General features: G+C 43.3%; 1 protein-coding gene across 5 annotated transcripts in view; it reads left to right on the top strand.

The window, feature by feature from the left end:
• Positions 1 to 21928, top strand: part of PKIG (cAMP-dependent protein kinase inhibitor gamma) — a 98966-nt gene that overhangs the window by 50029 nt on the left and 27009 nt on the right. The window contains exon 1 of one of the 5 annotated variants that reach the window (XM_019458389.2): positions 15852 to 16028. The exons of 3 other annotated variants lie outside the window; for them this stretch is intronic. The gene's annotated coding sequence lies outside the window, so the exon portion shown is untranslated. Of the gene's footprint in view, positions 1 to 15851; positions 16029 to 19424; positions 19558 to 21928 lie in introns of those variants that run through there. One more of the 5 variants, XM_019458391.2, reaches the window with a different exon arrangement.

The raw sequence follows: 21928 nt of genomic DNA, 5'->3' as shown, positions 1-21928 counted from the left end.
CAGGATCCTGCCCCCTTCTCTCTCTTCTCCATCTTGCTTTTAAAAGATCCTCCTTTTTCTTCTCTTATTTTCCCTTTCTTTATTTGGTATATATTGTCCATAGGAACTTAAAAAATAACTTTTTATATGTTTTCTTTTTATAGAATATTATATTTTTAAGAAGAATGTTTTGCCAAAAACATTTGAAATGCCAACAAACTGAAAGAAAAAAATTAAAATTACCTATAGTGTTACTAATAGATTCATCAGTTCTTTTTTTTTCTACAAAATACTATTTTCCCTTTTACAAACATGAGCCCCTATTATATACACCTTAACATTAAAATGAGACTATTTTTCTCATGTTCATTAGATAGTCTTTTGTAGCATCACATTGTGATTGCATAATAATCCATCTTATACATGTACCAAAATGTATTTCACCACTCTCTAATTGTGAACTTTTAGGATTGTTTTCAGTTTGTCAGTCTTCAGGACACTGGTGAATCACCAGCCTGAGTCCTGCCTTTGCACACATCCTGTAATGATTTCTCCAGGAAGTGGGTTGACCTGGTCAAAGGACATGTATATATGTGTGTGTGTGTGTGTACGTGTGTGTGTGTGTGTGTGTGTGTGTATGTGTATATACGTGTATATGTGTGTGTGTGTGTGCATATGCGTGTATGTATATATATTTTTTAATGTCTTTGTTTAAGTTTATTTATTTTGCAAGAGAGAAAAAGCTTGACTTGACTGGAGGGGCAGGGAGAGAGGGAGACAGAGAAAATCCCAAGCAGGCTCCGCACTGCACTGTCAGCACAGAGCCTGATTCAGGGCTCGAACCCACGAACCATGAGATCCTGACCTGAGCCGAAGTTGGATGGTTAACTAACTGAGCCACCAGGCATCCCTGTATATATGTATTTTTAATCAGTAAACTTTATTTTTTTAAGTTTATTTATTTATTTTGAGAGAATGAGAGAGAGGAGGGAAGGGCAGAGAGAGAGGGAGAGAGAATCCAAGCAGGCTCTGCATGTTCAGCATGGAGCCCTGTGCAGGGTTTGAACTCAAGAACTGTGAGATCATGACCTGAGCCGAAATCAAGAGTCAGAGGCTTAACAAACAGCCACCCAGGCGCCCCAGTAAACTTTATTTTTTAGACCAGTTTTAGGTTCAAGCAAAATTGAACAGAAAGAGAGAGTTCCTATGCACCCCCTGTGCATGTAAGATTTTAAGGACTTCAGTATGTGTTACCAAGTTGCCTTTTAAGACCGTTGTACCACTTTCTATTCTTAACTTACATTTTCCCTTTTTTTCCACAACACCATGTGTTATCATTCAAAAGAAGTCTTTGATAAGGTACATTTGAAACAATACCTACTCCAGTCATCTTTTTTTTTTTTTTTGAGACAGGGAGAGACAGAGCATGAACAGGGGAGGGTCAGAGAGAGGGAGACACAGAATCCGAAACGGGCTCCAGGCTCTGAGCTGTCAGCACAGAGCCCGACGCGGGGCTCGAACTCACGGAGCGCGAGATCATGACCTGAGCCGAAGTCGGCCACTCAACCGACCGAGCCACCCAGGTGCCCCTACTCCAGTCATCTTAAGACTGATTTATTTTCTTCTGAAATTCATATTTATGTTACTCATCCCATTACTATTTTTTATGGTTGGTGGTGGCAGAGTGCCACCAATCTTCCTTCCTTTGCCAATTTAACAGAAATTAGAAAAGTAATACCTTTTATTTATTGATACTATTATTATTATTATTTGATGTTTGTTTATTTTTAAGAGAGACAGAGTGCAGTCAGGCACTGGAGGGGCAGAGAGAAGGGGACAGAGGATCCAAAGCAGGCTCTGTGCTGATAGCAGTGAGCCCCGTATGCAGCTTGAACTCACAAACCGCAAGATCATGACCTGGAGCAAAGTCAGATGTTCAACCAACTGAGCCACCCATATGCCCCATATTATTATTATTTTTTTTTTTTTGAGAGAGAGAGGGAGAGAGAGAATATGAGCAGGGGAGAGGGGCAGAGAGTGAGAAAGAGAATCTTAGAATCTTAAGCAGGCTCCACGCTCAGCATGGAGCCCAATGCAGGGCTGGATCCTACAACCCTGGGATCATGACCTGAGCCAAAATCAAGAGTCAGACACTTAAACAGACTGAGCCACCCAGGTGCCCCCGAAAAGTAATAATAATTGTACACAAAAATAAGCACGTAGACCAGAAAGATACAAAGAAAAAAAAGTCTCCCTCCTCACCCAGGCTTTCTCCTGAAAGTTACTTGGCTTTTACTTTAATGGTTTTTAGCAATTGTGGTTACTTCCAAAATTGTAAAAAAGATCTATACACACACATAGCTATTTTTTCTTCTTTATTTGTGTTTTTAGAGTGTTAACTTTGACACGTAGCTCCGTATTCCTAAATGACAGATGTCTTGAAAAGTTCTGGTGCTTATCTCCTCTCACTTGACTTGTGCTTCTTATTTGACCTCAGAAAACTTCCCATGCTGGCTTGCTTTTAATTCAGGCATGTATTTGCATATTTGCTAGAGTGGTGGCACCAATCATTTGAGGTGTTTGGGGAGGCAAGTTATTTATTAAATATATTTAATCCATTAATTATATCTAATAATTATTTAATATATGTAATCCATCACGTTAGTTAAAATGGCAGTCTTAATCCACTCACTTTGTATCTCTTGACTCTCCTCTGTAAAAGATGAAGAAATCAGCACCCCAGCACTACACTCTACCTTCTGTTCTTCCTTCTTCCTTCTACATTCAGATGAGACGCTATTATTTTCTTTGTTTTACAGATGAGATAGCAGAATTAAGAGAGGTTAGGGGATTTGCCTGAAGTCACATAGCTCATAAATGGGAGAGGGAGCCAGGATTTTTTCTCAGGTGCATCTGCTTATACTGGTGCCTCGTTAACATAGCCTCTCCGCTCTGTCCCTCAAGGCTGTTACCTCCACTCCCCATCCTGTTTCTGTTGCTGCTATTGTTTTTTTTCCCCTGTGAGTTTAGGGAAAGGTAGGTAGATCTGTATTTTGACTTTGGCTGAAAGACTTACAAGCTGTAAATTACCAAATCACTGTGCCCTTGAATGTAAGCATTTACAAGATGTTTTGCAGAAGAAATTAGACAATCTACTTGAAAGTTCCTGTGCAATGCAAACATCAGACATGATTAATTTCAGAGCTCAGTAAATATTTGTTGATGTAACAATGCAAACCAGCAATGTAGATTGTGGACTTCTGTTAGCATAGATGAGTCCTGTGGAACAATCATTTAGTTTGTTAATTCCTTTTTCTTGAAGTGGCATTTAAAAATCCATGGTTACTTACTATTTATTAAAGAAAAGAGCTCTGTTCTTTTGGAGATGTTTTTATGCAGACACAGAGGGGAATCAAAGTCCACAGAAAAGCAGGCTGGCTATTTAAAGTGGCTCCAATGTTTTGGCCTCTTGTTGCTTTCCTCCACTTGTGCTTCATATTCTCATCACTCATTTCCACCTGTTGTTCCATTTGTAGTTAGTTAGACCTGGGGCCAAAAAGGAAGTTGAGGGTCGAGGTTACTCTGAAACACCGCCTGGCTTATCCCACCCTATTGTAGTGGTCTGTTTTCTTTCCTTCCCTCAGTTGAAAATAACTCAGTGAGTACAGGGATCACGTTGCATTTGTTTATGCCTTCAGCATTTGGTGTATTAGGTCTCCAACAAATGTTTATAAATGAATGAATGCCAGCAGTGTTTTTCTGACTTCTGCATAAACTGCAAGGTGGCTTGTGATACCCATTGTCGACGACAAACTACATCTGGTGCAGTTTCCCTACAGTGAGAGTCCCCGAGATGGCCTCGGACAGGTTCCACGGACCTCTTGAAATTATATACATCCAAAGGTAATGCGTTTTCCAAAGAGCAGCATCTTACTTTTCATCACATTCTCAAAGGAATATGTGACCTAAAATGAGTTGGCAACACCACACAAATTGTGAAAAGCTTTTCAGTGGTGTGGAAGAGCCATTAATTTATTTTTGTGCCCACACGCATATCAGTTTGTTGCTTGACCCTCTTGATAAATAAACTATATGTAAGTAACCCTGATGTGTTAGTACTTTAAGATCTAGATAAGATCAGCTTGATTCCTTGTTACTTGCCCGGTAAAAGTCCAAAGTTTCCCCAGGAATCTGCAGATTCCTTGGGGGTGAAGGTGTGGCTTCTGTTCTCTGGGTCATCTCCGCCTCCTCTTTCTCTGTTTTCTCAACCTGTCCGTTTCAGAATCGAAAGTCAATCCCTTCCTGGTTTCTGTCAGGAACACAGAATACACTCACAAAAAGCATTTGTAAGTGTTGTTACCAGCTTTGCTGGTGATTTGGGAGCCCCAGAAAGGGGTCGCATGGCAGAAAATCCAGACCTCTGGCATCTTCCTGGCTCCCTGTTCCTTCCCTTTCTTTTATTCATCACAGATTTCCCTTTGGAATTCAGTTCTTCTTTATTGTGTAGAGCTACTTGGCAACCTTCAACTTTTATTTCTGTTATTTTTGCATGGCTGAACTCAAAAAGGTGACCAGGAGCCAAAAGGGCCTCCCATTTGACAGCCTTTCTCTTTGGAAGGCAGATGTGGCTGTAACGATTTTTTTTTCTTGTTGTATATATATTTTAACATCTTTTCAACTTCCTTGAATCCATCTTACTAAATTCTGTATGTCTGTGTTCTTATGAAGAATCTCCCTGACTTCACTGCAAACGTAGGCCTTTATAAATGGGGTAGGACCTATAAGCACGCCGAAAATCTTGTTCTTACATAGAAACGAAAGAGGACGAACGTTTTTATCTTGAGATCTGCAAAACTAGTTTCCCTCACTGTGCCGTAAACTGAGTTTCCTTCTCCAAGTTTCTTTAACTTTTTATTAATCTTCTTTTTTTAAAAAGGTAGTAATATATTTATTTTTGATGACTATGACATCAGTATGAATATTTCAAAAATTAGAACAGTGTGGAAGTACACAATTAATGAAACCCCTCCCCCACCATAATCCTGTCCAGAGATGGCCTCTGGTAACATTTTGATACATATCCTTGTAGAGATTTAAATGCATATAGCAACAACAATAAAACAACTGACTATGAGCCGGGTATGGTGCTTTGTCTCATTAAATCTTCAGTGTCTCTGAGATGGGGCCCCCCATTTACCAAACAGTAAACTGGAGGCTTATAGCTAACTGATGACTTTCCTAAACGTATTTCCAATATTTGCTTCTGTAAACAGTCTACAGTAAATGAAGACGTAACTAGCTGTTGCTCTTGTCTGTTTATGTCCACATGATAAATTTCCAGAACTATAGTTGCTTAGTCAAAAAGGTTGCACATTGAAACTTCTGGTGCATTTTGAGAGCGGTGGTGAAGAGCATGGGCTTCGTGGTCATACATACCAGTGTTCATATCTTCACTGCCACTTGCTGGCCACTCGCTAGACTTAAACTGTGCCTCAGTTTGCTCATCTGTAAAATGGGGTAATACCAGAAACCTCACATGGCTTGTGAGGATTAAATGAGATGATGCATGTAACATCCCTGACTAATATTCAACACATAGGAAGAGCAGTGCATTAGACACACTGGGTCATTGCTCATATAAAGCCAACATTTCAGCGTGGAAGGTGGGGAGTCACAGTGAAGACGAACAGTACACAAATTAATGAGCAAGAAAAATAGCATGCCATGCAGACATTTAAAAGTAAGTGATGTGATAGGTAGATGGGTGGTTACCTTAGGTTGAATGGTTGGGGAAGTCCTCAAGAGGTGACATTTTAGCTAAAGTCTGAATAATGAGGATATTCTTTAAATTCCTAGAAGTAGAAGTGTGGTATCAAAATTACATGCATTAAAGCCTTTTGTTAATATATTGACCAAATATTACCAGCTGACCAACAAAAAAATTTTTTAATAATTTACATTCCCTCTGCATATAAACATGTTTCTTTCCTTCACCGTTACCAGCACTTTTCTTTTGATTTTAAAAAGTGGGGTTAATATAAAGATTATCTTGGAGACCTTCCTGTTTGTCTTCTAATGTGCTTCATTAGCAGAGGTCAAAAATAAGAAAACAAGTTAGTCCCTTGGAGGGATCCCTTAATTGTCCAACATCACCCCTACTATAAACCTTTCTGCTCACTCACTCTGCCCTTTTTCTCTATGCCAGTTCCTGCATGCATTGTGTGACAGGACTGGAAGCCACCAGCACGTTAACCAGCATACATGTCAACAACCACGTTTCCCCTTGGGAATCAGGCAGTGCCTGGCTCAGGGGAGGTGCTGATCAAGCATTGCCTTTGCTATAAAAACAAGGCAGCTTTTAGAGGTGTGGCTGGTCTTTCCAAACAAATGTGTTGGCAAGGGTATAATAACCTGTGCGTTACAACTGTGCAGAAGGCTCTGCACATCTTTCTGTTCCAGTCACACCCCTCTCCGTGTGGCATGCGCTGGGGGCAGGGGTCTTGTGAGCAGTCACTGCCACTGCGGCTGCCCCAGAAGCGGTGCGTAGTGTCTCTTTGGTTTGTTTGGAATGTGTGTATGATTACATATTGTTTGTGGATCTGTTCTGTAAAACCTTTTATCATCCTAAAACTGTGTTATAAGAAACATTCTCTTTGCAGGTCTTGAGTGGGGCTCAGCATCATTACAGTGATATAGTACATGTTCAGTTACAGAGCTTATTCAGATACTGTTTTAATTTCAGTCGTATTTTTTATAGAATACGCATGTATTAGACTTTAATCTCTGATTCAAGCCTTAAAGAAAATGACATTATGTAGTTTAAGCTCACAGGCAAACGGACTACAAGTTACGTGTTCTTAAAATGTGATTTCTTTTTATGATCTTGATCTTTTTAAACTCAGCAACCTAAATAAAACATTCTGAGGGCAAAATGTGTGAGCGAAGGGGTCCGGGGGTGGCGTAGGGAGGGAATGTGTTTGATGAAATTGTCCAGGAGCAAAGCACCACTCACTTGAAGCCCAGAGATTTGTCATCCAAATATGTGCAGATTGCTGGTACTATAAATAGTTTGAACTCGAGTAAACAGCTTCTTCCCCCTAGCTACTGCTTGGCCATTGTTCAGATGCCAGAACAGCCAGGGAATAGCATCTCAGACCAAGCTCATGGCACTTGTGTCCAACTCTTAGTCTGCTTCTTTGCCAGGTAGAGCCAGCAGCCACCCAGGGTTTGAGATGACCAGAAGGCAGACATTCAGGCCCTTTAGTTGCCCACTTTTGACTTCCACCCTGACCCAGCCTATCGTTACAGCTTTATAAACTTGCCTCTGCTCTAGAGTAGCAACAAGCTAAGGCTCCTGGCAACTATAAAAAGCCCTGGAACCACATGGCCGATGAGTACATGTAGGAGACACAGACATTTTCTTTTTCAGGGCTGAAGCATGCATGGCTCATTCCTTTCTTTTGGAGCCAAGAAGAGTGGCACTGGCTGTCAGAACCGCTGCAGGCTGCCCATGCCAGCAGCTGGCGTGCCATGTGCCAGGAAGACAGGCTGTTGACATTTTAAGAACCCCTTTGAGGACTCAAGTAAAATGCTGACATTAGAGCAACCGAGGACATTCCATGGTTTATTACTATATTTCCTTTGGAAAAAATAAGTCTCTTTTTAAAATTCCTGCTTCAGCTGCATTCATTTACTCTGACTCTATGTCAGATGCCTCTGAGGAGGTTATGAATAACAACATTTTGTTGTTGAGGGGAACAGATGATAGGAATGATAGAAAAGTGGTGAATCAGGATCAGGGAACCTGGATTCTGGGGCAAGTTACCTAACTTTTCTTAGCTTTAATTCTTTCATCTGTCAAGTATAGGTAATTCTGTCTCTCCTGCTTCATGGGTTGGATGACAAAATGGATGTAATAATACTTTCTGGACTATATCAAACTAGTGGACCGTAAAGGAGAGGTAGGTTAGTTAGAGTCTCGCAGGCCTGGCCTTCTACTTTGTAACCTCGAGCAAATGGCTAAGGTCTCTCAACCTTAATCTTATCATTTGTAAAATGGGGATATTGATATCTGCTTTGCAAGAGTGTTATAAAGATTAGAAATAACCTATATAAAGCACTGACAAATGGTAGATAATTATTAAACTGCAGTAATAATTATCATTATATTTAATGTGGAGGCATTCACTCTGGTTATTCAGGATTCTTTGCCTAGAGAAACAGATTCAGTTTGTAGATGTTGAGATTAGCAAAAGGCCCAGCTAAAAGCTGATGGCAGTAACTGATAAAAAATAGATAACATTTTTAAAAAGTCAAAATAATACACAAACATAATTTAAAAAAAAAAATCTGCAGGTCTGGAAAGATACCCGTTTCCTGCTTGCCCCTCCCCTGAGGCAACATCTTCTGCCTTTAGCTCTTCCAGTGGTTCCCTCTGTTTCTCTAAGTAACATTACACTACCTCCTTTTTTTTTTTTTTTTTTTTAATTTTTAATGTGTATTTATTTTTGAGACAGAGAGAGAGGGGGACAGAGGATCCAAAAAGTGGTTCTGAGCTGTCAGCACAGAGCCCAGTGCAGGGCTCGAACCCACGAGTGGCGAGATCATGACCTGAGCTGAAGTCGGACACTTAACTGACTGAGCCACCCAGGTGCCCCTCCACTTCTTTTTTAAAACTAATTTTTGTTTTTGTCAAAATGGCATATGCACATAGGTTCTTTTTAAGATCAGTATCATTACTTGTTACTGAAACAACAAATAATGTTTCATTAAACAAATAATGTTTCAATAAATTGTTACTGAAAACGGCTGTCTTCTGCCCCCACCCCTCTATCCCCTGCCTCCTGCCCTGCTTCCAAGAGCATCCATTTTGGATCCCATTAGTTATTTGTTCTAGTGTTACTTCCATATATCCAAATAATATGCTTATACAGCTGCCTCTCTGTGTAAACATTCTCTTATTGTGGAAATTTTCAAACATATTCAATACTAGAATAATATAATGAGTGGTCATGTACCAGCCATTATCCAGCTTCAAGAATCATGACCCATCTTGTTTCATCTGTGCCTATAGCCACTTTTCCCCTTGCCACTGGACAATTTTGGAATAAATTTTAGGCATCATGTCATTTCATCAGTAGCAATTTCAGCATGTATCTCTAAGAAAACAAGGATTGCTTTGTTAAAAATGTAACTATGCTGCCCTTATCACACATAAAATAATTAATAATCCCTTATTACTAGCAAAGATCTCTGATTAACTCCTAAGTATTTTTTTTATTCAAATCAGATGCAAGCAAGGACCACACACTACCATACAACTTTTTCTTTGTTCATCAGTTTTACTTATTTATTTAGTTTTTCTTTGTTCATCAACTTAGGCGTTACCTATTGACCTCCTCCAATGGCACATTAATTAGGCTTTAGCTTTTTTTATAAGCACCGCAGCCCCCCTCACACTTCTCCTTTACCTTTTTCACCCAGTATCACAGGTTTTGGGTTAAGTCAGTATCCAGTGTTTTGTAGCATTATGGCATCGTAAATATTTACTGCTGAGCCAGTAATGTTCTGGTTATTTTTCCTTTCTGTATGGCTTTTCCTGGATGTAATAACAGCTGCGTCTTTACTATATTCAGTTCTCTTTGTTTCTTACTGCAAAGTCTTCCCATACTCTTCCGTGGACTCTCAGTACGATTTTCAGCACATCTGTCGGGGAGTCCCCAGTCAGACTGGCGCTCTCTAGGCCTGCAGGTCAGCTGAAGTCCTGAGCTACCCTCAGCCTCATCCTGGGCGTTCCTTCCACCTCTCTTGTTAGATCCCTGCTTTCAACTCCTATCTTACAGCTTAAACCCTCCTTTAGGAGAAGGATATTCTCCAGGAGTTGAGTGAGAAAACAGTACACGAGAGAAACTGTTCTGAGTCCTTCTATGTATCAAAATCATCTGCATTTTGCCTCGCTGAGGATAAATTCTAGGTTCCAAATCATTTTCCTTTAGAACTTTTCCCTTTGAAAGCGTTGCTCCGTTGTCTTCCGGCAGCCAGTATTGCTCGGAAGAAGTCTGATGCCATTCTGATTCTTTTCTTTTGAAACAGTCTCCCTAGAAACGTGGAGGATTTTTTTTCCTTTTGGATTCTGCAAGGTTAGGAGAATGCATGTAGGCATGGGAGACTCTCCTCCTTTTTAAGGATGCAGCCTTCCTTTTAGCCCTGGGAACGTTTCCTCATGATTTCTTAGATGATTTCCTATTGTACTTTTCTTTGTATTCTTTCTGTGGAATTCCTATTTAGTCTAATGTTGAACTTCCTGGATTGTTGTTCTAGATCAAAATCCTTTTTTATCCTGTAAACTTTTTCCCCCTATACTGTATTTTGAAAGATTTCCTTTTCGTGTTTTCCAGGTTTTCTACTGAATTGTTAATTTCAATATTCATATTATTAATTTCCAAGAGTCCAGTGTTGTCAGCTTATTTTATGGACATAGATAGTATCTTCAGAATCTCTCTGAAGACATAAGAAAATTTTTTGAAAGGTTTTCACTTGTCTGAATTTCTTTCCCATAAAAGAGTCCATTTTCTCTATATTTTAGTTTCTGTCCTGCTGTTGGTTTTCCTCAAATGCCCTGTGATGCCTTTTTTTTTTTTCTTTTTTTCCTTTTTTTTGCCAATTGTAAGCAATAATAAAAGCCTCCTTTTAGGAGTTAGGCCTTCGTTTCCTCTGGAACTGGTTGTCTGTTTGCCACATGGACCTCACGCCTGCCTGGGAAGCTGCCAGAAGCTCTGTGTACCACACTGAAGGGTACACTTTGCTTTAGGGCACCTGACCAGCAGTTAGACTGAGGGGCCCTCAAAGGTCAGTATAAGGGCACCCAATCTCCTATGAGACAGGAGGTATCCTGTGAACCTACCTATTTTTTTAAGTGCATGCTATCTGGGATCAGTCTTCCCTTCTCTTGCCATCCCTCCATCGGGCACACTGGCTGCATCACCAGCAGTCCAAGGGGGCCCAGGAGGTGGACCCTCAGAACATCAAACCCTATAAAGAATACAGCCAGGTATATTCCAAAATCAAAAAAAAAAAAAAAAAAAAAATCAAACATTTCTTTGTCATCTTTTGTGGGACTGACTCCTCTCTGCCCCCAAATGACTTAAGTGTCTGATTTTATTTTTTATTTTTAAGTTTACTTATTTATTTTGAGAGAGAGAGAGAGAGAGAGAGAGCTAGCATGAGTGTGCACAGGGGAAGAGCAGAGAGAGAGAATCCCAAGCAGGCTCTGCTCTATCAGCACCCAGAGCCCAACATGGGGCTTGAACTCACAAACCTCGAGATCATGCACTGAGCCGAAATCAGGAGTCGGACACTTAATTGACTTAGCCACCCAGGTGCCCTTAAGTGTCTGATTTTAAAACATTATTTGAGTGTAGGTATGGTTCTTTTTGGGTCCATATGCCAGGAGGTTAACTGGTTATTTCTGTGTGGTAGGAAGATGGATGATTTTCCTCCCTTTTTTCCTGCTCTTCTATATTTCCTCTTTTTTATAGTAAACAATTATAATTGGAAAGAAAACAAATCTATTTTTTTATAATTGTCTCAGTCAATATGCTTCTTAATAATGTCTAGAGAAAATGGGGACCTTCTAGCTGTGTGCCATAGTGAATAAGAGAGTTTGAAATGGCATGACAACTGAAACCTGCCTTTTAAAAAAAAATTTTTTTTTACATTTATTTATTTTTGAGAGGCAGAGAGAGACAGAGTGTGAGTGAGGGAGGGGCAGAGAGAGAAGGAGACACGGAATCCAAAGCATGCTGCAGGCTCTGAGCAAGCTGTCAGCACATAGCCCGATGTGGGGCTCGAACCCACAAACCATGAGATCATGACCTCAGCCAAAGTCAGACGCTTAACCTACTCGGCCACTCAGGTGCCCGTGAAACCTGCCTTTGATAGGGTGAAAGCTAATTGCATTTTGCAGCAGCTGTTTGGACTAGGTCAGTAGCCATGGCCAGAACTTACTCATCATATGCTCCTTTCAACAGATGCCAGTCAGTTACCAGTTCAACAAATTACCTATTGATCTGTGTCTAGAATTTCCTCATGTGTCAAATGGAAATAATAATACCTACTTGATAGGACCTCATAGGGATTAAATGAGATAATTTATATAGAGCAATTGGAATATTATCTGGTGTATGGTAAACATCCATTGTAAGTTTTTATGATTTATAGATTTTCTTATTTTAACAAGTATCTCATCATATGTACAAAATGCTCATAAATTAAACACAGATCTTTTCCATAAGGAACTCAGATTCTAGCAACATAAGATCTGCCCAGGAATAAATATGTCTCAGAGAGGAGAAAAGCATAAGTTTTGTAAGAGAAAACAGATAAAGTACTAAGGAAATTCACAGGGAGCGACCCCTTCCAGACTGGGGGGGGGGGAGGGGGGAAGGGTGGGAATTAAGGGCAGCTTTGTGCAAAGGGGCTGCCTGAGCTCTTCAGACCAGCTCTGCGCTCAGAAGCAGCCAGCGTGTCCTCAGGTGGAGCCAATACTGCGGGCCGAGTAGAGTTGGGAGCTTTCCTGCAGGGAAACCCCATCAGAGTCAGTAGAGTGAGGGACTTCAGAATACAGGCCTGGCCCCAGGCAGCCCTGGCGAGGAGCCCAGGCTCCTGCCCATATTCCAGTGAACCTGGCACAGGTTGGTCAGCCTCTGCAGCATCGGTCTCCGCAGCTGTGAGATGAGAGGATACCAAATACCTCCTGCCCCTGATAATTGTCAGGGTGACATAAGGTGGTGTCTGTAGAGCGCTAGGCACAGAGCGTGGCCCCAGTCCACACGGTAAATCCGCCGTTGTCAGTCAGAAGACAGAATGAGCGTGCTGGTGTTGTCCTGTTTTCTCTTCGTGGATTCTGTCACAGATGTACAAGTATTCAGTCTGCCAGGCAAGTGTTATAAAATGTATGTGGTCGATGGGGCGCCTGGGTGGCTCAGTCGGTTAAGCGTCCAACTTCGGCTCAGGTCATGATCTCATGGTTCGTGAGAGTTCAAGCCCCGCGTTGGGCTCTGTGCTGACAGCTCAGAGCCTGGAGCCTGCTTCAGATTCTGTGTCTCCCTCTCTCTCCGCCCTCCCCCACTTGTGCTCTCTCTCTCAAAAATAAATTTAAAAAAATAATTTAAAAAAGTAAAATATATGTGGTCGAAGAAAACAATATCTTTGTTTTTATGAACACGCGTCTTACTATTATTCTTGTTCAAATAACAAAACATGATTCAAAGAATTGGGAGTGATTTCAGTAAACTGATCTGTCCAGGGCCCAGCTCATTTTCTGATGCCCCCTTGGGCTTCTGGAATAAAGGCCTGGCCAGACAATAGCCCCAGTCTCCACCTCCAGTCCCTCTAAGCTGAGTGTTCCTGCTGAGAACACAGCTCTAGGTGGGCTTTTGTTCCTTATTCATCCTGAGAATGAATTCTAGAGAATTCTAGAGAAATAATGGGTCCTCTGGCTTCCCAACATCCTTGACTTTATTCATTCACTGTTACATCATCTTCAGAATAGAGGATGGTGACACTGAATCAGAATTAGAAAATAATGCCTTTACTTTAGGATGTCGCAGCTTATTTTTGCAAGTTTTTTTTCCAAGTATTTTTGAACATGTGGTATGTGCCAGGCACTTAATCCACACAATAACCTTGTAGGGTAAGTGTTATTATTCACACTTTACACAGAAGTTGACTTTCCCAAGGTTATACATTGCTGGACCATCCAAGGACAGGAAGGAAAAACCCAGATCTCTCTGAGATGGTAACTACTGTTCTCCATGAGTTAAGAGGCTGGAGTGCTTTTCCTTCTACTGTAGCCCCACACCAGCTTTGGGAAGGCCTTAGATTGGCACACTCCCTCCTGACATATAGTCTGTTTGCTTAGTCCTTCCTGATTACAGCATCAAAGATTTCTGAAAACTAATTAAAATTTTTGTTAAGTCACAAACTCCCACAGCCTTACCCCCACCTATAAATAGCTTCTTTCCTAAAAGAGCTCCAATCCCATCTTCCCATCCAAGTAAATTTAAGACCGATCAGATCTGCCTTTTGTGGGGAAGGGTGGCGGAAGCCCAGACTCCTTCAGGTCACGAGGTATTTTGGTAGCAAAGCAAGTAAGTAGTACCGCCTCTTACCTAATGAATGGCCTGTCGTGTTTCCGTTAGGCAGTAGATGGACTACCTCCCCCTCCCCTGGCCTGGCTGAAAATCCTCCCTCCCACCCCTTCCCTATTTGTTTTAATAAGTTAGCTCATTTTTCTAAGTAGAGATGATCCCATTTAGAAATAAGGGCCATGTTCAGAGAAGTTACCATTCTGAGAAGTAGCCTTGGCATGTGTATGGCATGCATGCTGGCCTAAGTAGGAGTTAAAAGACTCAGTTTCCCAATCTCACCCTTTAATCTTGAGCTGTATGACCGTGAGCATGTCACTTCTCTTTGTTTCATTTTTCCTACCCAGGAAAAGCAGACTAAGAATTTAGCCCCCGGGTACTAATTCTCCTAAAATGAGAATCAGGCGAGATTACGTACAACAACAAAGCTGCGGTCTATCAGCTCGTAGTATGTGCAGATGCTTTCATTTCCCTTGCACGTGTTCTTTCTCACTGCCCTAACAGGCAGGCCCTAGTGTCCCATTTTATAGTTAAAAAAAAAAAAAGTTCAGAGCAGTTAAGTCACACAGGACTCAGATCCACATCTCTGGCTCCCACACTGATGCCCATAAGCAATATACATGTCATGCCGCTTCCCTTTGTGCCCGGAAGTACAGGGCTTTCGTGTGTCTTCCCCTTCAAGAGCTCTGCAAATGCAAGTGATTGCTACTCTCTCTCCTAACCCCTGCTGTTCCACGTTAATCCCCAAGGACAGTTCTCATACTTCTTTATCTTATCCAGTAGTTTATGCTGCCTCTTCCCATGTCCCCCAGGCCTTGTTCAGTGAATTCTTTGGTGTTTCCTCCCAGAGAAACAGTTCAGCTGCACCACAAAGGAGGCTAAAGGAGCCAGGCTGAGCCTGGCATCTCGGGCATCAGCCTCTGACCTGTCAAGGCTTCTCCCCTCCCTTAAGCATGTCGTCAGCCGGCTTGCAGTAAAATTCTTTATGTTGCAATTGTTGATAAGCTCCTCAGTCACTGACCTTCAAAAGTGGGAGGCCCCAAAGCCATCTTCATTGATGGGGAAACTGAGGTGCAGGAAGAGAGGTGACTTGAGGCCATTCAGTTAGGAGTGTGATTGAGACCAGAAGCCAGTTCTCCAGGCAGCAGACCGGTGCGCCTTCTGAACCTCACACTTGGGCACATGTCCTCTCCCCTAAGTGAGGGACAAACATGCACTGTCCCCAGCATGCACCCAGAAAACTTGGGAGGAGAAATTAAACAACTGAGAAAATTGAGCAGGAGGAAATGGGGGTGGGGTCGAGTGGGGATCTCCACCCTAGGAAGCATATTACACACCAAAGTGAATTAAAACACAGCAAAGCAAACCAGATCACCTTCGGTCATCAGTGACTATGAGGCAAAGGGACTTAGGCCAGGAGCCCTGGCCCAGTGACTGGATAGGAAGCCTTTTGTCACTAAGGCTGCACTGTTTAAAATTGAAGGAAGGATGTTAGGCAAGTGTGACGGCCTGGGATGCAGTTACAGCCCCCGCTCCCCCCCACCCCCCCGGCTCATTGTCCAGAGGAAATGGATCTCCCCCGTGGACGGAGAGGTGGAAACCAAGCAAGGCAGCTGAGTGGTTGACATCATCAGGCTGAGCATTGGGTTACAACAAATGGGGACTTACTTGGCCAGAGACGTGGGAAACACCCACTAAAACCCTCGAAGTGCATTTCATTTAGAGACTCTGAAAGAGGGAGGGAGAGAGAGAGAGAGCAAGAAAGAATCCAGACTGCTCTGCCGGCCTGGTCTGCTAATCTTGCTAACCCTCAGAAGGGAAGCATTTTGAATCCTGGTTTCTTAAATCCTCCCCTCACTTGTGACTGAAGAGCCCTGGACTTTGGAGAAACTCTTCGCTCTTGTGAGTAGAACTTTATTCTCTGCCGCTCCCACCCCAAGGGAAAGCAGAGCTTGGAGGCAGAGCCCTCTGGAGAGCTCCGCTGGCTTTATAGCCTGTTGGCCACAAAGTGTCTATTTTTATATTATGATATATTATTGTTCTGAAAATTATGACTTTGTCTGAAACTGCCTGAGGCTAGAGTCTGAACTCAAGCTTCACAGATGGGCTCCATTCAAACGCTGTTTGACTTTTTTACCCCAGGAAGGCTGACAGATTGGCTACAGCTTTAAAAGCAGCTTCTTGCCCTAAAGATAGGTAAAGAAATAAGTGTTCCCTTAGGCATCGGTGTTAGTAAAAGCCTTTCGTTTTTTTTCTCTGATTAAGAAGGTGGTACAACCAGTTTTACACATTCCAGAGGGAAATGTCCCTGCAAGTGAAAATTCCCCGTAGTCCTTTCCTCACAAATATAAGATTGGTATCCTAAATGTAAGCTAGATGATTAGGTTTCATGAAGTTAGTGTATCACATACACCTAATGCCGCAGTAGCTTCATAGACTCCAGGATGGAAAGAAGCGTCGGAAAACTTTAGCTTCGTGGTATTTTTATTGCTTCCTTTTTAAAATTTGATCTAGTTGATGACTAGAAAATAAACAGAACAAGTGTAAGTAAGCACTTGGGCGTTTTATTTGTTGGGGTTTGTTTTTAGGATTTTAAACCGGGCGAGGGGCGCCGAGGTGGCTCAGTCAATTAAGCGTCTGACTTCAGGTCAGGTCATGAGCTCGCAGTTCACAAGTTCGAGCCCCTCATCGGGTTCTATGCTGACAGCTCAGAGCCTGGAGCCTGTTCCTGATTCTGTGTCTCCCTCTCTGCCCCTCCCCCTCTTGCTCTCTCTCTCTCTCTCTCTCTCTCTCTCTCAAAAAAATAAACATTAAAAAACAAAAACAAAAAATGGGTGAGCCACTCTGTACAGAGGGGAAGGGAGGAGGCTCACCAGCGGGCGCCGGAGCTGAGGCTTCTGCGCTAGTTTGAGGTACGTGGCTTGCAGCAGCTGCGAGCAACCCACCTCCCCTGCCAGCAGGTAGAAGCAGTTGGGAAAGTGAAAGGGGAAAGACTTTGACTTTAAGAAACAAAGGGCCACCCAGTGAAACTTTGTGGCCCTGAGCAAGCGTTCTACACTTTCTGGGCCCCAGTTTCCTCTTTTGTTCCTAAATAAAGGGACAAAACTAGATGGTCGCTATATTTCAGAATTCAGCTTGACGTGAACCATCCATATCTTTCTTGCTTTTGAGGAGAATCCTTGGGGCTTGAGGAGCAAAGTGCCCGTGGTTTTCAGTATCCCAGAGTGGCTAAAAACAGGCACCTGTGAGGACAATTAAAAGAGGCCATAACACAGTAAACAGTTACTTCTGAGTTTTTATAGTTTTGTAAGGTGCGATGAAGAAAGTCTCAGTGGCACACACACAATAGGGAGGGAGGAGAAACAAGAATTAACACTCACGAGCGTCTCGTAAGTGCTCAACCCCATGTTATGCTCACCCTTTTGCAAAACCCGAGGTGGTCAGTGTCATTACTCCCCGATCTCCATTGTATGTTCCATATTATCCTGAACTCCTTCCTCGTGTTCACCTGAACTGTGCTCCCAATTACTGGCATAGCTTCCATTCACCGTGTCTCCTCTGGACCATGTGCCCTCTCTCGTGAGTCTGTCTCGGACGTTACCATAACCCCATTACCAGGTAGAAAGCCTGGCACACAGTTCCAGAGGAGACACAGCATACTCGATTTTAATGTAGAGACCACCATCCTAGTCCCTGGCTTGGCACAAGAGAGGGAGAAAAGGAAGGAAAAATCTCTCTGCTGCCCTTCTACCTTCATCTTACCGAGACACGGCCTCTCCTGCTGCGGGAAAGGATGGCCAGAGCCAAAGCGCAAAGAAAAGCAGAAGATGTCAAATCTTGAATTTTGAGTTTCTAGGGTTCCAGGTATTGTCAATTTAAGGGATTTTTATCTTTAAGCCTATTAGAGACTCTAACCCTCAAGAAGATGCAGTATTTAAAAACTGCTTGAGGGGCGCCTGCGTGGCTCAGTCTGTTGGGCATCTGACTCTTGATTTCAGCTCAGATCGTGATTCCAGGGTCTTGTGATCAAGCCCTGCATGGGGGTCGCGCTGAGCATGGATGGAGCCTGCTTAAGATTCACTGTCCCTCTGCCTCTCTCCCCTACTCACGTGCTCTCTCTCTCTCAAAAACAAACAGTCGCTTGAATTAAGACCATGGTTACCAGGAGAGTTCTCAAAGCCCCTTGGAGTATCTGAGAGTTTCAGTCTCCTCCAGCAGCTCAACCCTTGGAAGTGCACCGTTGCTGCCATGGAACCACCATGGCAGTGGGCCTCTGCCTCTACCCAGCTCCCCAAGATCTCCAGACTTTGGCTGATTTAAAAACTGGTCCTTCCTCCTAAGATGGTGGTGAGGAGGTGATATTTCTGGAAGGAAAGTACCTGGTTTAGGTTTTTATTTTTGTTTGAATTTTAATGCCTTTAGCAGGTGTGCTCCCCAGTTGCTTACCATCTGTGTTATTTGCTTGCCTGTCACCATCTCTAGTCTCCTGCCTGCCCCTTGTCCCCTGTGGGCATTTGTATTTTCAACCTCTGGGCTGGTTGGTATCTGCAGTCCTTGTCACTTCAGACTATCTAGGGTTCAGTGAGAAGTTGGGGAGGGGAGCAAGTACTCCCCACCTCCTAGTGGAGACATCTTAGATTACCTCATAGAGCCTGCTTCTCTTCTGTGAAGTGGGGGGGGATCACAGTTATACCTACCTCCAGGGGTACCATGGGGATGAAACAGGACAGAGCTCATAGCCTACTTAGTTGGCACAAATATGCGTGGGATTAGCTACTTTATGGTTTCCAGAAACAGAATGTTAGCCAAGGTACACAGGCCCTGGCCCCCTGAGTCATCGGATGGCATTTGTATGAGGGATGTGAGGTCGTCTCTGAACTTATCAGTGTTGAAGCCCATCCTGGCTCTTTCAACAAAGCCTTAGCACTGTTTCCTATCACCCAGTCAGGTGCTGTTCTCCTGGGACCAGAGGATGCTGGCCCAGCCACTTAAGAAAGAAGCTGGTGGCAGGTGTTACTTTCTGAGTGTGACAAGAAGCTGAGTTCACCCACTTAACTCTGCTGAGTGTTTTCACAAGGGGCCAGAAGTGATTCCTAAGGGGAGACAGACGTGGAAAATCTAAAGTTCTTGGAAACAAGTCATTAATCATGACCCAAGGCTGAGCTCACTACCTCCTGGAAATCTTTCAGAAATGCTTTATGAAAACTTTGTGCACTGCTTCTTCAAGGAGTGGTTCCTTTGGAAGCTGCCGTCAGCTCTGATGCTGAGTGATTCTAAATTGCAGATTAAAATGCATCTGTCTTATTAGAGGAAGCCAGCGTTTCCTAACTTTATTTAGAAGACGTCTCTTTAATCTTCCAAGAAATTACTACTCTTCAACTTGGCTTTTCCGAAATGAATAATGGACCTTCAGGTCACTAAAGAAATGAAGGTATTGTTAGCTGATGCGTTCTTATTATGTCCCAGGGACTTAGGTCAGTCATTATGTTTAGTACTTTATAGGTGTGGTCTCTGCCATTCAGTAAATTACACTGAGGGCAGACCTAGGACCAAGCATGAGGGTGGAGGAACAGGGCCCGAAGGAGAGATAGCCTGTGGCTTGTGAAGTTCTCAGAGCGTCACAGAAGACAGACAGATGAACAGTTGGAGTGGACCAGCATCTGGCAGATAGGGGTCCCGATCTCCAGCTGGTTGATTACCCCCAGAGCTTTGCCAGCTTTAGGGAGAAATGAGAGCTGCGTGCTGCTGAAGCTTTCACTCCTGGAACCTTCCTGTCCAAGGCTTCAGATGAAAGACAGGAACTCTTCCTCACAAACTGCAGGGGCCCCCGCCTTGGAGGATCCTCAATCTGTAATCCCAAGTTTAAGGAGACATAAGGACAGGTGATTTTGCAGTCTAAGATCACCACTGGATCTTGCTGGTTTGTTTTTATAACATTTATTGTAGAGCATTTCCTTTTTCAGACTATGAAATTAGAACATGTTCATGGAAGGAAAGCTAGACAGTACAGAAAAACACTTAAATCCTCACCCAGTGGTTTCACATCTTTGATTTTTTAATAAGGCTTGGCCAGGTCAAAGGGTATGAGCTTTGTTAGGTCTCTTATCCACATTCCAGTTTGGCACCAGAAAGTTTCTGCCAGTGTAAGAAACTCCCCTTTAACAGTACACACTTGTCCTGTCCTCACCCCCCATCCACTCACCCACACACTACCACTGCTTTTCAGGTTTCACTTGTCATTTTCTGGGCAAAGTCTCTGCATATCTCAAAGGTGTTCATGCCATGTGCTGCGTTCCCCTGGGTAGGAGAAACCATTGTCTGTGGTTGGAGACTGTAGCCTTCCCTTGTACTTGCCCGTGTGTGTGCAAGAATTCGTCCCCTGTTCAGAACCCTCTGTGTGTCAGGCGTTACACAAGGCGCTATGGGGAATGCCAAGGTAAATGAGACCTCTAAGCAGCTTGCAGTCTGATAGGAAAAAAAAGACTCCAATAACTCTAACACGTGTCATTGTGCACCCCCAGAGAGGGACAGTGCCATGGAAAGCCTGAGAAAGAGGAGGTGCAGTGGCATTTGAGTCGAGCCTTCAGTTCACTTCAATACTCTTTTCCTGTGTTCACCTAGTTAGTATTTATTGAGCACCTAATTAGTTTCCAGGCACTGGGCAAGGTGATAGGTGGACAGTGTTTCATGGAACAGGCATGGTCCTTCTTCACATGAAACTTACAAGGACGTGTAGTGGTGTTATGAAATGAATAAACAGGGGTGCCGTCAGGGCAGGCTTGCTTGAAGAGCCAGTGCTGAGATGAGGTGTCCGTTAGGCCAAGAGCTAAGGCAGGAGGTGGGGAGGAAGGGTGTTGCGGGAAAGAATCCAGATAGGGAAAGGTACATGTGTGCAAGGGCCCGAGGCAGGAGAGCATGTGGGATGTTGGAGAGACTGAAGGGAAGCCAGTGTGGCTGAAGCATAGAGGGGAAGAGAACTGAGAAGGGGGCAGAGGTTAGGGTTCAGAGAGTTAGGCAGGGGCCTGATGATGTAAGCTTTTGTGGGTGGTGTTTGCTGTGTGGAGAATGGCTTGAGGGGCAGTCGCAGTAGTCGTGGAGAAAGAGGATTGGCGTTGGGTAGGACCAGAAGGTAAGGGTGGGGAGATAGAAGAGGTAGTAGATGGATTTGAAACCACTAGAGGTAGAAACTTAGAGGCTTTTAGTCTGTGCCAGACTCAGGGCTGGGCCCTGAGGGCATAGAGATGAAAGAGATACATCTCCTGTGCCCTGGGCTTTTAGAGGCCTGGCAGCATTGAAGGTTGGGTAGGATGTGGGTAGGCAGACACAGGAGCATGGGATTTCCTTCTCATAGTCAGCAGCTGTATTCCAGTATATGAGAAAGTTTCTCTCTGAGATGGCATAGAATATTACTCCTGAACTATAATTCTTTTCCTAAAAGGCAAGGAGAGCTGTTATTCCCAAGAGCCTTCCTTTGTTTATTGGCTTGCCTGCCTTTCTCCCTGTGATTTCATACCTGAGCTCCCTACTGGAGTCCTACTGGACTTGGGGTTTGGAGACCTGAGTTTGTATTGCAGCTTTGTTACCAACCTTCCATGTGACTCACAAAGATTCTTAACTTGGCTTGGGACACCTGGGTGGCTCAGTTGGTTAAGCGTCTGACTCTTGGTTTCAGCTCAGGTCATGGTATCACAGTTTGTGGGATCGAGCCCCACGATGGGCTCTATACTGACAGTGTGGAGCCTGCTTGGGTCTCTCTCTCTCTCTCTCTCTCTCTCTCTCTCTCTCTCTCTCTCTCTCTCTCT

The sequence above is a fragment of the Panthera pardus genome, unplaced genomic scaffold (genome assembly GCF_024362965.1).
Source record: "Panthera pardus isolate Hobbes unplaced genomic scaffold, ASM2436296v1 HiC_scaffold_25, whole genome shotgun sequence".
Lineage (NCBI taxonomy): Eukaryota > Metazoa > Chordata > Mammalia > Carnivora > Felidae > Panthera > Panthera pardus.
The sequence above is the reverse complement of the archived record's forward strand: the minus strand, read 5'-3'. Positions and strand labels throughout refer to the sequence as shown.